This window comes from Erinaceus europaeus, chromosome X (genome assembly GCF_950295315.1).
Source record: "Erinaceus europaeus chromosome X, mEriEur2.1, whole genome shotgun sequence".
NCBI classification, from domain to species: domain Eukaryota; kingdom Metazoa; phylum Chordata; class Mammalia; order Eulipotyphla; family Erinaceidae; genus Erinaceus; species Erinaceus europaeus.
Window position 1 is genome coordinate 123969154 of NC_080185.1, and position 14042 is coordinate 123983195.

The window sequence follows — 14042 nt, forward strand, 5'->3', positions numbered from 1 at the left end:
ATTATTATTGTTGTTGTTATTGCTGTCATTGTTGGATAGGACAGAGAGAAATGGAGAGAGGAGGGGAAGACAGAGAGGGGGAGAGAAAGACAGACACCTGCTGACCTGCTTCACCACCTGTGAAGTGACCCCCTGCAAGTGGGGAGCCGGGGACTTGAACCAGGATCGTTTACGTCAGTCGGTCCTTGTGCTTTGCCCCATGTGTGCTTAACCTGCTGGGCCACTGACTGACCCCCTGAGCATGACTTCTATGCCACCTCACAGAATTGCTTGTTTTTCCAGAAACTGTAGTTTTAAGAGTGAAAAGCTCTCTTGTGGGAGTTGGGCGGTAGCACAGTGGGTTACGTGCACGTGGCGCAAAGCTCAAGGACTGGGGTAAGGATGCCGGTTCGAGCCCCCGGCTCCCCACCTGCAGGGGAGTCATTTCACAGGCGGTGAAGCAGGTCTGCAGGTGTCTTATTTTTCCTCCCTCTCTCTGTCTTCCCCTCCTCTCTCCATTTCTCTCTGTCCTATCTTACAACTATGACATCAATAACAACAACAATAATAACCACAACAATAAAAAAACAAGGGCAATAAAAAGGAAATAATAAATATTTAAAAAAATTAAAAAATGGGTTGGGCGGTAGTACAGAGAGTTAAATGCACATGGCATGAAGCACAAGGACATGCGTAAGGATCCTGGTTCAAGCCCCCGGCTCCCCATCTGCAGGGGGTTTGCCTCACAAGAAGTGAAGCAGGTCTGCAGGTGTCTATCCTTCTCTCCCCCTCCTCTCTTGATTTCTCTGTCCTATCCAACAACATCAATAACAATAATAAAAACCACAACAACGATAAAACAATAAGGACAACAAAAGGGAAAATAAATAAATATTTAAAAATAAAATAAAAATAAATAGGGACCGGGTGGTGTCACACCTGGTTGAGCGCACATGTTACAGTGCACAATGACCTGGGTTCGAGCCCCTGTCCCCACCTGCAGAAGGAAAGCTTTGCAAGTGGTGAAGCAGGGCTGCAGGTGTCTCTCTTTCTCTCTCCCTCTCTATCTCCCCTACCCTCTCGATTTCTGACTGTCTCTATCCAATAAATAAAGATAAATAAATAAATAAATAAATAAATAAGGGGCTGGGTGGTAGTGCAGAGGTTAAACGCACAGCAATAACAACAACAATGACGATAAACAACAAGGGCAACAAGGGAAAAAATAGCCTCCAGGAGCAGACGCTGTTGACTGGCTACAGAAGAAGGGCAAACGCTAGAAGAAGAAAGAAGTGCAGGCACCACGCCCCAGCGATAACCCTGAAAGCAAAAAGAAAAAATAGAAAAAAAAGAAAAAACAGTAGTGGGGAGTCGGGTAGCAGTGCATCGGGTTAAGCACAGGTGGCGCAAAGCGCAAGAACGGTCGTAAGGATCCCAGTTCGAGCCCCAGTTCCCCACCTGCAGGGGAGTCGCTTCACAAGCTATGAAGCAGGTCTGCCGGTGTCTGTCTTTCTCTCCCCCTCTCTGTCTTCTTTTCCTCTCTCCATTTCTCTCTGTCCCATCCAGCAACAACGACATCAATCATAACTACAACAATAAAACAACAAGGGCAACAAAAGGGAATTAATAAATATTTTTTTAAAAGAAATAGCTCTTACCCTATAGTCTTGCCAATATTTACATTTAAAAAAAAGGAAAAATAGTGGTCTGGGAGGCGGTGCGGTGGATAAGGCGCTGGATTCTTTTTTTTTTACCTTTTGTTGCCGTGTTTGTTTTTTTTAATCGTTGTAGTTATTGTTATTGTTTTTATCTCTTGTCGTTGGATAGGACAGAGAGAAATGGAGAGAGGAGGGGAAGACCGAGAGGGGGAGAGAAAGACAGACACCTGCAGACCTGCTTCACCACCTGTGACGGGACTCCCCTGTAGGGAGCCGGGGGCTTAAACCCGGATCCTTATGCCAGTCCTTGCGCTTTGCACCAGGTGCGCTCAACCCACTGCCGGACCCCTTAAAGCGCTGGATTCTTAAGCATTAGGTCCTGAGTTCAATCCCCAGCAATACATGTACCAGAGTGATGTCTAGTTCTTTCAGTAAAATCTTTAAAAAAGAACATTTAATTGGGAGTCGGGAGGTAGCGCAGTGGGTTAAGCCCACGTGGCACAAAGCGAAAGTACCGGCCTAAGGATCTGGGTTCAATCCCCCGGATCCCCACCTGCAAGAGAGTCGCTTCACAGGCAGTGAAGCAGGTCTGCAGGTGTCTATCTTCCCCCCCCCTCTGTTTTCCCCTCCTCTCTCCATTTCTCTGTCCTATCTAACAATGACGACATTAATAACAACAACAATAATAACTACAACAACAACAATAAAAAGGGCAACCAAAAAGGGGGAAATAAAAAAAGAACATTTAATTAAAAATAGTAGAACTATATAGGATTCGTTTTATAAACCAAATAGAGGTAAAATAATAAAAGTGTGTTTTAATGTGGGGAGGTGAGCTGTTATAGGAAGTAATGCAGTGAATAGAAGTGGAATAGATACATAATATGTTTTCTGGCTAAGAAGGTTAAATGGTAAAAAAAAAAAAAAGGTTCAAAAGGAGAATGAATGAATACAGGTTACTGAATAAAGAATGTAAGTGGGTATACATGATAGACGGAGAACAGAGTAGAATTTGTCTTGGCCAAATTTGACCTTGTCATTTAATTAATAAGATTTAAAAATTAATTTGGTTAAATTCTTATGTTACAGAATCTCTGTCCATGTCTACATGTCTTCTATAAGTTGTCCTTCGTTTCTAACTCAGTATTTTTTGGTTTTCTTATATTTTTTTTAAATAATCTTTAAAAAAAATTTTAAAAGAAAGTTTTTATTTTCCCTTTTGTTAGCCTTGTTGTTTTATTGTTGTAGTTATTGTTGTTGACATCGTCATTATTGGATAGGACAGAGGGAAATGGAGAGAGGAGGCGAAGACAGGGGAAGGAAAGATAAGACACCTGCAGACCGCCGGACCCTGTTTATTCGTTTTCAATACCGGATCAGAGGTTGGTTCTTGAAAAATTGAGGCTGAATTTTTAAATTAAAATTTAGTGGTTAATCCCCACCTGCAGGGGGAAAGCTTTGTGCTAAAGCAGTTCTGCAGGTGTCTCTGTCTCCCTCCCTCTATAGCTCCACCTTTCGTCTTGATTTCTGGCTTTCTCTATCCAATAAATAAATTAATTAAATTAAAAATAGTACCTTTTAAAAAAATCAGTGGTGGGAATCAGGCAGTAGCGCAGCGGGTTAAACGCATGTGGTGCAAAGCACAAGGGCCGGCTTAAGAATCCCGGTTCGAGTCCCCGGCTCCCCACCTGCAGGGGAGTCGCTTCACAGGCGGTGAAGCAGGTCTGCAGGTGTCTGTCTTTCTCTCCCCCTCTCTGTCTTCCCCTCCTCTCTCCATTTCTCTCTGTCCTATCTAACAACGACGACATTAATAACAACAACAACAATAAAAAGGCAAGGGCAACAAAAGGGAAAATAAATAAAATTTTAAAAAATTAGTGGTTAAATAGAAGTTAAATGTATACATTTTTGTTTTGATAAAAGACATTTGTCACATCTTCATCTTGCAAAATTTTATTTAGCTTAAAATTAAGAGAAAGATATTTTACAGTGTTATAAAATTAAAGTGTCATTTTAAAAATTTAAACAATTATAGAAGATTTGTTGTCGGGGGCCAGGTGGGGGCGCACCTGGTTAAGTGCTCACATTACAGTGCGCAAGAACCCAGGTTCAAGCCCCTGGTCCCCACCTACAGGGGGAGGGGAAAGCTTCAGAGTGGTGAAGTAGGGCTGTAGGACTCTGTCTCTTTCCCTATCTCTCCTTCCCTTCTCAATTTATATTTTACTATCCAGTAGTAAATTAAATTATTCTAATCCTTTTTATGAACTTCTCTTTTTTAAAAAAAATTTTGTAGGTTATTTATTTATTCCCTTTTGTTACCCTTGTTTTATTGTTGTTGTTACTGATGACATCGTTGTTGGATAGGACAGAGAGAAATGGAGAGGGGAGGGGAGAGAGAGACACCTGCAGACCTGCTTCACCGCCTGTGAAGCGACGTCCCTGCCGGTGGGGAGCCGGGGGCTGGAACCGGGATCCTTCAGCTGTTCCTTGCGCTTTGCACAGCCTGCGCTTAATCCGCTGCGCCACTGCCCGACTCCATTATGAATTTCTCTTAAAGCGAACCAGATCCGTTTTAAAATGTACCTCATAGCTAAAGAATCTGCCCTACCATAGTCATCTTGACTTCATAGGTGTCATGAGGTTTTCTGGCTGAAGGAAATAAAAGAATAGGGAGTTGGGCGGTAGCGCAGCAGGTTAAGCGCAGGTCGTGCAAAGCACAAGGACCAGCCTAAGGGTCCCGGTTCGAGCCCCCGGCTCCCCACTTACAGGGGTGTCACTTCACAAGTGGTGAATTCACGCAGGTCTGCAGGTGTTTTTCCTTCGCCCTCTGTCTTCCACTACTCTCTCCACTTCTCGCTGTCCTATGCAACATCGACAACAATAATAACTACAACGATAAAACAAGGGCAACAAAAATATTTTTAAAATATTTTTAAAAAGAACATAAATACATGATAGAGAGAATACATATAAATAGGGGCCAGGTAGTGGCGCATCTGGTTAAGTGGACACACTACAGTGCGCGAGGACCCAGGTTCAAGCCCTGGTCCCCACCTGCAGGGGTAGAAGCAGGTGTCTGTAGGTGTCTGTTTCTCTCCCTCTCTATCTCTCCCTCCCCCCTCAATTTCTCTATCTCTATTCCCCAAAAAAGTTAAGGGGCCGGTTGGTGGTGCACCTGGTTAAGCGCTCACATTACAGTGCACAAGGACCCAGGTTCAAGGCCCTGGCCCCCAGCTACAGGGGGAAGCTTGATGAGTGGTGAAGCAGGGCTACAGGTGTCTGTCTCTCTCCCTCTCTATCCAATAATAATAATAATAGTTAATTGGAAAAAAATGGCCACCAGAATCAATGTATTTGTAGTGCCAGCAAGGAGCCCCAGCAATAACCCTGGGAAAAAAAAAACCAAAACTCTGGACTGGGGATAGATAGCATAATTCTGTGCAAAATTTTGTGCAAAGACACTCTTATGCCTAAGGCTCCAAAGTCCCAGGTTCAATTCCATGTACAATCATAAGCCAGGGCTAAGCAGTGCTCTAGTGTAAAAACATGCTCTAGTATTAAAAAAAAGAAAAAAAAGAAAACTCTATAGTCAGGTAAATTATCAAATTTATTTATTTTTTAATATTTATTTATATTTTGTTGCTCTTGTTTTTTATTATTGTAGTTATTATTGTTGTTATGTCATTGTTGTTAGGACAGAGAGAAATAGAGAGAGATGGGGAAGACAGAGAGGGGGAGAGAAAGACAGACACCTGCAGACCCAACCTGCTTCACCACTTGTGAAGGACTCCCCTGCAGGTAGGGAGCCAGGGGCTCAAGCTGGGATCCTTAGGCCGGTCCTTGCGCTTTGCACCATGTGTGCTTAACCCACTGCGCTACCGCCCAACTCCCAATTATCAAATTTCTATAAAGAAAAAAAACTTTAATATACATAATTATTCCTCTTGTAAAACCAACTATTAGTTTTTCTCTAATAAATGAATTGGCTTAATAGCAAATGTTAATTTCTAAATTGGTTACATTTTAATTTGACTGTAATATGAAATAAACAGTCCAAAGAATTCAGTTGCCCATAATATCAAACCTAATAGATTAGTCGTCTGGTTCTGTCCAGTGTCATTAATGAAAACTTTATTAATAAGTATCCTTCTGGTGGTGGGAAGTGTGGAATTATACCCAGTATCCCATAATTTTGTAAATCAAAATTTTACTTATGTCATATACTTTTAAATTCTTTAAAATTTTTATTTTATCATTATTATTTTTTTACCAGAGCACTGTTCAGCTCTGGGTTATGGTGGTGTGGGGGCTTGAACCTGGGACTTTGGAGCCTCAGGCATGAGAAGCTGTTTGGATAACCATAATGCCATCTACCCTCTGCCCCTAATATCATATACTTTATAGTTAATTCTAACTATCGGGTTATCAAGAATAAATAAGCTCTTAATTTGCTTGTTATAATTAATAATATCTATTGTCATTAATATGTAACTACTGTCATTTTAAGCTCCTTAGAGACAGTAACATTCTTACCTGCTAATGCTAGCGTCCATGTCCAGCTGAGAAGCAATTACAGAAGCCAGAACTCCCACTCAAAAGAAGGCTGGTCCACACCCCCAGAGGGGCCCAGTGTTAGGGAAGATGACCAGAGGGCTCTGAACCCTGATTCCATCAGGACCCGAAGACCTGGAGAAGAGGGAAAAAGGCAGGACATTGAGAAGTAGCAGTTAGGCATAAGGCGTAACTTGTTCCAGTGGAGTGAGTGGGGTCCTAGAGCTCTGGGGCTGGCAAGTTGTGCAATTATGCCCACGGCTCATAATTTTTTAAATCAATATTAAATCACTAAGAAACTTTTGCTTTTTAAAGTGCCTATTTTTCCTCATCCAAAAAAACTTAAAACTGTGCTTAATATTTCTTTTCGTTCTTTCTTCCTATCGTTCTTTTTATTTTTTATTCTTTTGCCTCCAGGGTTATTGCCAGGGTTCAGTGCTGAATCCACTGCTCCTGGAGGCCATTTTTTCCCTTTTGTTACCCTGGTTGTGTTACCATTGTTGTGGTTATTATTGTCGTTGTTATTATTGCTGTAGTGATTGTTGTTGTTGGATAGGAAGGACTCCCCTGCAGGTGGAGAGCCTGGGGCTCAAACCGGGATCCTTCCGCTGGTCCTTGAGCTTTGTGCCACCTGAGCTTAACCCACTGCACTACTGCCTGACCCTCTTTTTTATTTATTTTTTTAACCAGAGCACTGATCAGCTTTGTCGTATGGTGGTGCGGAGGCTTGAACCTGGGACTTTGGAGCCTCAGGCATGAGTCTCTTTGCAGAACCATTATGCTATCTACCCCCACCCTGCTTATATTTCTTGATTCCAACCTACACTGGTGAGATGTTCATTAAGATGAACAATATATTAGTGGTCCGGGAGGTGGTGCAGTGGATAAAGCGCTGTATTCTCAACCATGAGGTCCTGAGTTCGATCCCTGGCAGCACATGTACCGGAGTGATGCCTGATTCTTTCTCTCCTCTTCTTTCTCATAAATAAATAAATTCTAATATATATATTACCCACTCCAATTTTTTTTTTTTTGTCTCCAGGGTTGTTGCTGGGGCTCGGTGCCTGCACTAGGAATCTACTGCTCCTGGAGGCTATTTTTTTCCCTTTTGTTGCCCTGGTTGTTTATCATTGTTTTTGTTATTATCATTGTTATTGCTGTCATTGTTGCTGGATAGGTCAGAGAAAAATCAAGAGAGGAGGAGGAAGCTAGAGAGGGGGAGAGAAAGACAGAGACCTGTAGACCTGCTTCACAGCCCGAGAAGCGACGCCCCCTGCAGGTGGGGAGCCGGAGGCTCGAAAAGGGATCCTTACGCCTGTCCATGCACTTTGCTCCACGTGCGCTTAACCCGCTGCGCTACCCCCCAGCCCCCTACCCACTGCAATTTGTACTGTCCCATGAGTAGTTATTTATCTAAATTTTTAAAATAATAGTCTGTGATTAGACTAGGCCAAATACAATTGTCAGGTTAATAAAATCGCCTAAAGAGGACACTTCTGATTCTTTTTTTTTTTTTTGCCTCCAGGGTTATCCACTGCTCCTGGAGGCTCTGTTTCCCATTTTGTTTCCATTGTTGTGGTTGTTATAGCTGTTTTTGTTGTTGTTGGATAGGACAGAGAGGGTGAGAGAAAGACACCTGCAGACCTGCTTCACCGCCTGTGAAGCGACTTGCCTGCAGGTGGTGAGTCGGGGGCTCGAACCGGGATCCTGAGGCAGTCCTTGCACTTTGCGCCACATGCGCTTAGCCTGCTTCGCTACCGCCTGACCCCCCAAATGCTACCTTTTCTGATATATGGCATTCTCATGGGTGTGAAGTGGTATCTCATTGTTTTTATTTGCATTTCTCTGACAAGCAAAGACTTGGAGCGTTTTTTCATGTGTCTCTCGGCCTTTTGGATCTCTTCTGTGGTGATTATTTATTCTGTCCATGTCCTCTCCCCCATTTTTGGATGGGGTCATTTGTTTTGTTGTTGAGTTTGGCAAGCTCTTTATATATTTTGGTTATTAAACTCTTGTCTGATGTATGGCATGTGAAGATCTTCTCCCATTCGGTGAGGGGTCTCTTGGTTTGGCTAGTGGTTTCTTTTGCTGTAAAGAAGCTTTTTAATTTGATGTAGTCCCATAAATTCAACTTGCCTTTAGTCTTCTTTGTAATGAGATTCATTTCATTGAAGATGTCTTTAAAATTTATGCGGAAAAAGGTTATGCCAATATTTTCCTCTAAGTATTTGATAGTTTCTGGTCTAACATCCAAGTCCTTGATCCACTTAGAATTTACTTTTGTGGGGGAGTCGGGCTGTAGCGCAGCGGGTTAAGTGCAGGGGGCGCAAAGCACAAGGACCGGCATAAGGATCCTGGTTCGAACCCTGGCTCCCCACCTGCAGGGGAGTCGCTTCACAGGCGGTGAAGCAGGTCTGCAGGTGTCTATCTTTCTCTCCTCCTCTCTGTCTTCCCCTCCTCTCTGTCTTCCCCTCCTCTCTCCATTTCTCTCTGTCCTATCCAACAACGACAACAACAGTAATAACTACAACAATAAAACAACAAGGGCAACAAAAGGGAATAAATAAAATAAATATTTTTTTAAAAAAAGAATTTACTTTTGTGTTTGGTGAAATATAGTGGTTGTTTCTTTTGTTTTTAATTTTTTTTTATCTTTATTTGAGGGAAGGGGGTGATAGAGAGGGAGAAAGACAGAGAGACACCTGCAGCACTGCTTCACCACTTGTGAAGCTTTCCCCCTGCAGGTGGGGACCGGGGGCTCAAATCTGGGTCCTTGCACACTGTAACATGTGCGCTCAACCAGGTACACCACCACCTGGCCCCTCCAGTGGTTCAGTTTCATTCTTCTGCGTGCTTCAACCCATTTTTTCCGACACCAATTGTTGAAGAGACTCATCCTTACCCATTTAATAGTCTGGGCACCTTCGTCAAAGATTAGATGTCCACAGGTGTGGGAGCTTACTTCTGGGCTCTCAATTCTATTCCACTGGTCAGTGTGTCTATTCATGTTCCAGTACCAAGCAGTTTTGATGACAGTGGCCCTATAATACAATTTGAGATCCAGGAGTGTGATGCCTCCAGTTCTGTTCTTTCTTTTCCAGATTGTTTTGTCAATTCTAGGTCTTTTCTGGTTCCAGATAAACAATTGTAGCATTTGTTCTATTCTCCTAAAAAAAATGTGGTTGGAATCTTGATGGGGATAGCGTTAAATTTGTAGATGGCTCTGGGTGGTATATTCATTTTGATGATGCTAATTCTTCCAACCCGTGAACATGGACTAGTTTTCCACTTGACACTTTTAATTCTTTAACTAAAGATTTCATCTCAGACATCCTCTATTCCACAACAGGAATTAAACCCCACGGCCATACTGTAAATGGGGAATTGATGAAACCGGGATGAAACCGGGGATGCAGGAAAACAGATTTTTAAAAAATATTTATTTATTTCCTTTTTGTCGACCTTGCTTTTTATTGTTGTAGTTATTATTATTGATGTCGTTGTTGTTGGGTAAGACAGAGAGAAATGGAGAGAGATGGGCAAGACAGAGGGGGAGAGAAAGACAGACACCTGCAGACCTGCTTCACCGCTTGTGAATCGACTCGCCTGCAGGTGGGGAGCCAGGGGCTCGAACCGGGATCCTTACACCGGTCCTTGCACTTTGCGCCACCTGCGCTTAACCCGCTGGGCTACTGCCGGACTCCCAGGAAAAACAGATTTTATTGGCGCTGAGCCAGAATTAGCTCAAGTTACAAGTTCTGGGCCCCAGGGCCAGGCGGTGGCACACCTGACTAAGCGTACACACTACAAGTTCTGGGCCCCGAATCTCAGCAGAACTTTTCTTTTTATTGTTGGTCATTCTTTCTAGTAAAACAGTCCACAAAGAACAGTTGGCTGATGATTCACAGTTGGGTGTGCGAGGACCAGGAGATGGGCCGAGGTAGTGAGAGGCTTAAGGCTCTCAGGGCCATACAACCACCAGAAGATGGAGGGCGGTTAAGCTTTTTATATACTATTTAAACATGACAAATAGATGCCACTCATATTTACCCATTCAACTTTTTAAAAACAAATTTGGTACCTATTTGGCTTTATTCAGGTTATTTGTCAAACCAAGAATCCACAAGACATGTTAAAAATAAATATTCTGAGGGCCAGAAGGTAGCTCATGGTGCGAAGCTCAAGGCCTGGAGGAAGGATCCAGGTTGGAGCCCTAGACTCCCCACCTGCAGGTGTCGTACCCCCCACCCGTCTTCCCCTCCTGTCTCCATTTCTCTTTGTCTTATCCATCAACGACAGCTATAACAACAATAACAACAACAACAAGGGTGACAACAAGGGCAAGGACAACAAAAGGGAAAAAAATAGGATTCGTAGTGCAGGCACCGAGCCCCAGCGATAACCCTGGAAGCAGAATAATTATATGTGTATGTGTGTATTCTAATACGTAGCTTCTATTAGATGCCCTAAACAAATCCAGGCTAATCAATCTAGGAAGATTTCCTGGGGTACTTACTAGTGATCCAATTCAAGAAGTTATGATCTGTACTGGTTGACCATAGACCTTTGCTATGGTTAAAGGAACTACTGATGTTTCTTTTTTATTTTTTTTTATAATCTTTATTTATTTATTGGATAGGGACAGACAGAAATTAAGAGGAAGGTGAGGATAGAAAGGGAGAGAGACACCTGTAGCCCTGCTTCACCACTTGCAAAGCTTTCCCCCTGTAGGTGGGGACTGGGGGCTTGAACCTGGGTCCTTGTGCACTGTAACATGTGCCCTCAGCCAGGTGCACCATCGCCCAGCCCCCTGTATTTCTCTGTTTAATTTCTGCTCTCTTAATAAACTAATCCTACGTTCAGTGCCATGCTTCCTGTGAAGTATACTGGGCTAGTTCCTTGTGTCACATAAGATTACACATCTGCATATCTTACTTATTTGTACACAGGGCGCTGAGGCTTGGTTACCTGTCAGTTTAACCCATGGATTGTCAGGTGACAGAGGGGGAGAGAAAGACAGACACCTGGAGACCTGCTTCACCACCTGTGAAGCGACTCCCCTGCAGGTGGGGAGCCGGGGGCTCGAAGCAGGATCCTTACCCTACTCCTTGTGCTTTGGGCCACGTGGGTTTAACCCGCTGTGCTACCGCCAACCCCGTGTGTGTGTGTGTGTGTGTGTGTGTGTGTGTGTGTGTGTGTGTGTGTGTAATAAAAAGAACTCTCAGCAGGGGCTCCTGGTACTTGGGATTCCAGCACCCCCTTTTCCGTTCCTGGCCGGATCCACAGGCGGTTCAGAAACCCCTCCAGAAGCAGCGTCAGTGACTCAGTAGAGGGCTGGAGTCAGCTATGCTGTCTGGGGAGAAAGGACACAAGGGGAGGCCAGGTCATTTTCCTTTTAGGATATCAGAAAACAGCAACAAGGGACTCACTCATTCTGAATGCCGGTGGGTTAGAACCATCAGTTCTGGTTCTAATAAAGCCACAGGAAGGTTTAAGCATGGCTGGCCCAGCGCTGTGTGTGCCCTGTGCTCGCCCACCCACTGCTCTCCTCCACTCTGGCCTCAGGCCCCAGAGGCCTAGCTGGAAGTCTGCCTGTGTACAGTGGGTGCCCCCCACATGGGGTGTCCATGTGCCCCCCAGGGTGCAGGTGGTGAGGCCCATTGACCGGGATACCTGCACTTCCATGGGGGTTCACAGTGTTTGTATGGCGTGGACATAGGCCCGGGACTGGGGTCCCCCAACTCAGGAAGATGAAGCTCCTCTGGAGAACAGAGTGCCCAGCCCTGGCTCCCCCCAATTCCCTGCCCTCCAGCCTGAGGTGGGAGCTGGCGGTGGGGAGGGGAGTGCTCACAAGGCCGAGGATCACCCCAGATGCCAGCTGTTGGGGGTTCTCAGGTCATACGCTCCTACATTCATTGCTGCTGCATACGAAGCTTCCAGTTGCCACAGCTACCACCTCATACATACTCAATCATAAATGCTATTTTAAATCATCGGTTGTGTGTACTTTATGTGGCATAGAAAATAAACACGTGGTCCAGGAGGTGGCACAGTGGCTACGCATTGGATGCTCGGACACGAGGTCCCAAGCTTGATAACCCAGGTACTGCCTGTGCCAAAGCTATGCTCTGGCTCACTCCTCCCCGGTCCACTCCTCCATAAGTAAATGTCTAAACTATACAACGTACCAGTATCTACAGGTATGCTATGCTTTGTCTTCGGAAGGTGACTCAGAGGTGGAGCATGCATGTGACTCCGGGTTCAGTCTCCACCATCTCGTTAAAATCTGTATATTGGGGGTCGGGCGGTGGTGCACGTGGCACGAAGCACAAGGACCGGCGGAAGGATCCCGGTTCGAGCCCCCGGCTCCCCACCCGCAGGAGAGTCGCTTCCCAGGCGGTGAAGCAGGTCTGCAGGTGTCTGTCTTTCTCTCCCCCTCTCTGTCTTCCCCTCCTCTCTCCATTTCTCTCTGTCCTGTCCAACAAGGAACGGCATCAACAATAACAATAATGGCCACAACAAGGCTATAGCAACGAGGACAACAAAAGGGGGAAAAAATGGCCTCCAGGAGCAGTGGATTCACCGTGCGGACACTGAGCCCCAGCAATGACCCTGGAGGCAAAAAAAAAAAATCTGTATATAATCTATGAGATGGGGTGGGCAGTGGTACATCTGGTTGCCTGCACATGTTACCATGTACAAGCACCCGGGTTCGAGCCCCTGGTCCCCACCTATAGGGCAGGATCTTCATGAGCAGTGAAACAGGGCTGCAGGAGTCTTTCTCTCCCCTTCGCTCTCTATTTCTGTTTCTATCCAAAATGAATAAAATATATATTAATAATATTATAGAACATGCAGAGTTGATTGTGGCATAATTATCATCAAGTTCATCTGAAATACAGTATTACATATATGTCTGTGGTGTGTGCGTGTGTGTGTGTGTGTGTGTGTTTGTGCGCGCGCGCTTCAAATTTAAAGCCTAAAAGTGGGAACTGAGTGAAAACTAACTATTTTAGCTCCAAGTCGGCAAGGATTTCTCATCTCTATTCGTTTCCATAACCAGCCCGTCAATTTTGAAATCGGTTCTTCCCGAGGAGGAGGCCACGGGCCGTGGGGCGCGAAGTGCTTCCGGGTCGCGCCGGGGCTCCGCGTTGCCGGGCACCGGCCTGGCACTTCGGGGGCACAGCCAGGGGGAACCCCGCCACCAGGCGCCCGCGCGTGCGCAGTCGCAGCGCCGGCCCGGGCCCCTCGCACCTTCCCGGTCTGGCAAGTTCCCGGCCAGGCGCTCCTGGCACCACCGCGCGGCCCGCCCGGGGGCGCCGTTTCCGGGAGTCGAGCCGCCCCACAGGCTGCGCCCCTGCGGGCCCCCTGTGTGGCGACGCCAGGAGTGCGGGTGCCCGGCCGCCCTCGCCGCCGTCAAACTGCAGCCCGACCGCCTCGACGGGTAGGCAGGCGCCCCCGCCCTCCCGCCCTCCCTCCCCCCTCCCACCCCTCGCGGTGCCACCCCGCGGCCGCCCCCTTCCCCGGGCCGCCGCCCCTCGGGCGCGTCTCGACCGGCTCCCTCCGTCCGGGTCCCGCAGGCAGGCCGCGTTTCTGGCGCAGCTGAACCTCCGAGCCGTGCCTACGGGGTCTCCCGGCCGGCCGCCGAGCGCCATGGAGCCGCCCAACCAGAAGCTGGCGCACCGCTGCGCCAAGGAGAAGGGGCGCGAGGCCCGCGGTCTGAGGCTGGCGCCCGCCCCGCCGCCGCCGCCGGCGCCCCGGCAGGAGCTGCTGCTGAGAGCGGCCCGCCGCCCCCGCGACGGCGACGGCGACCACGACCGTGACCGCGACCGCTACCGCGGCGCGTCTCCGGGC

General features: G+C 46.5%; 1 long non-coding RNA gene across 2 annotated transcripts in view; it reads right to left on the reverse strand.

The window, feature by feature from the left end:
• The window catches only part of LOC132535803 (uncharacterized), a 71103-nt gene that overhangs the window by 19025 nt on the left and 38036 nt on the right, over positions 1-14042 (reverse strand). Inside the window, exons 1-2 of one of the 2 annotated variants that reach the window (XR_009547527.1) lie at positions 11289-11331; positions 6171-6323 (exon numbers count right to left, since the gene is read on the reverse strand). This is a non-coding gene — a long non-coding RNA (uncharacterized LOC132535803). Of the gene's footprint in view, positions 1-6170; positions 6324-11288; positions 11332-14042 lie in introns of those variants that run through there. The other variant, XR_009547526.1, reaches the window with a different exon arrangement.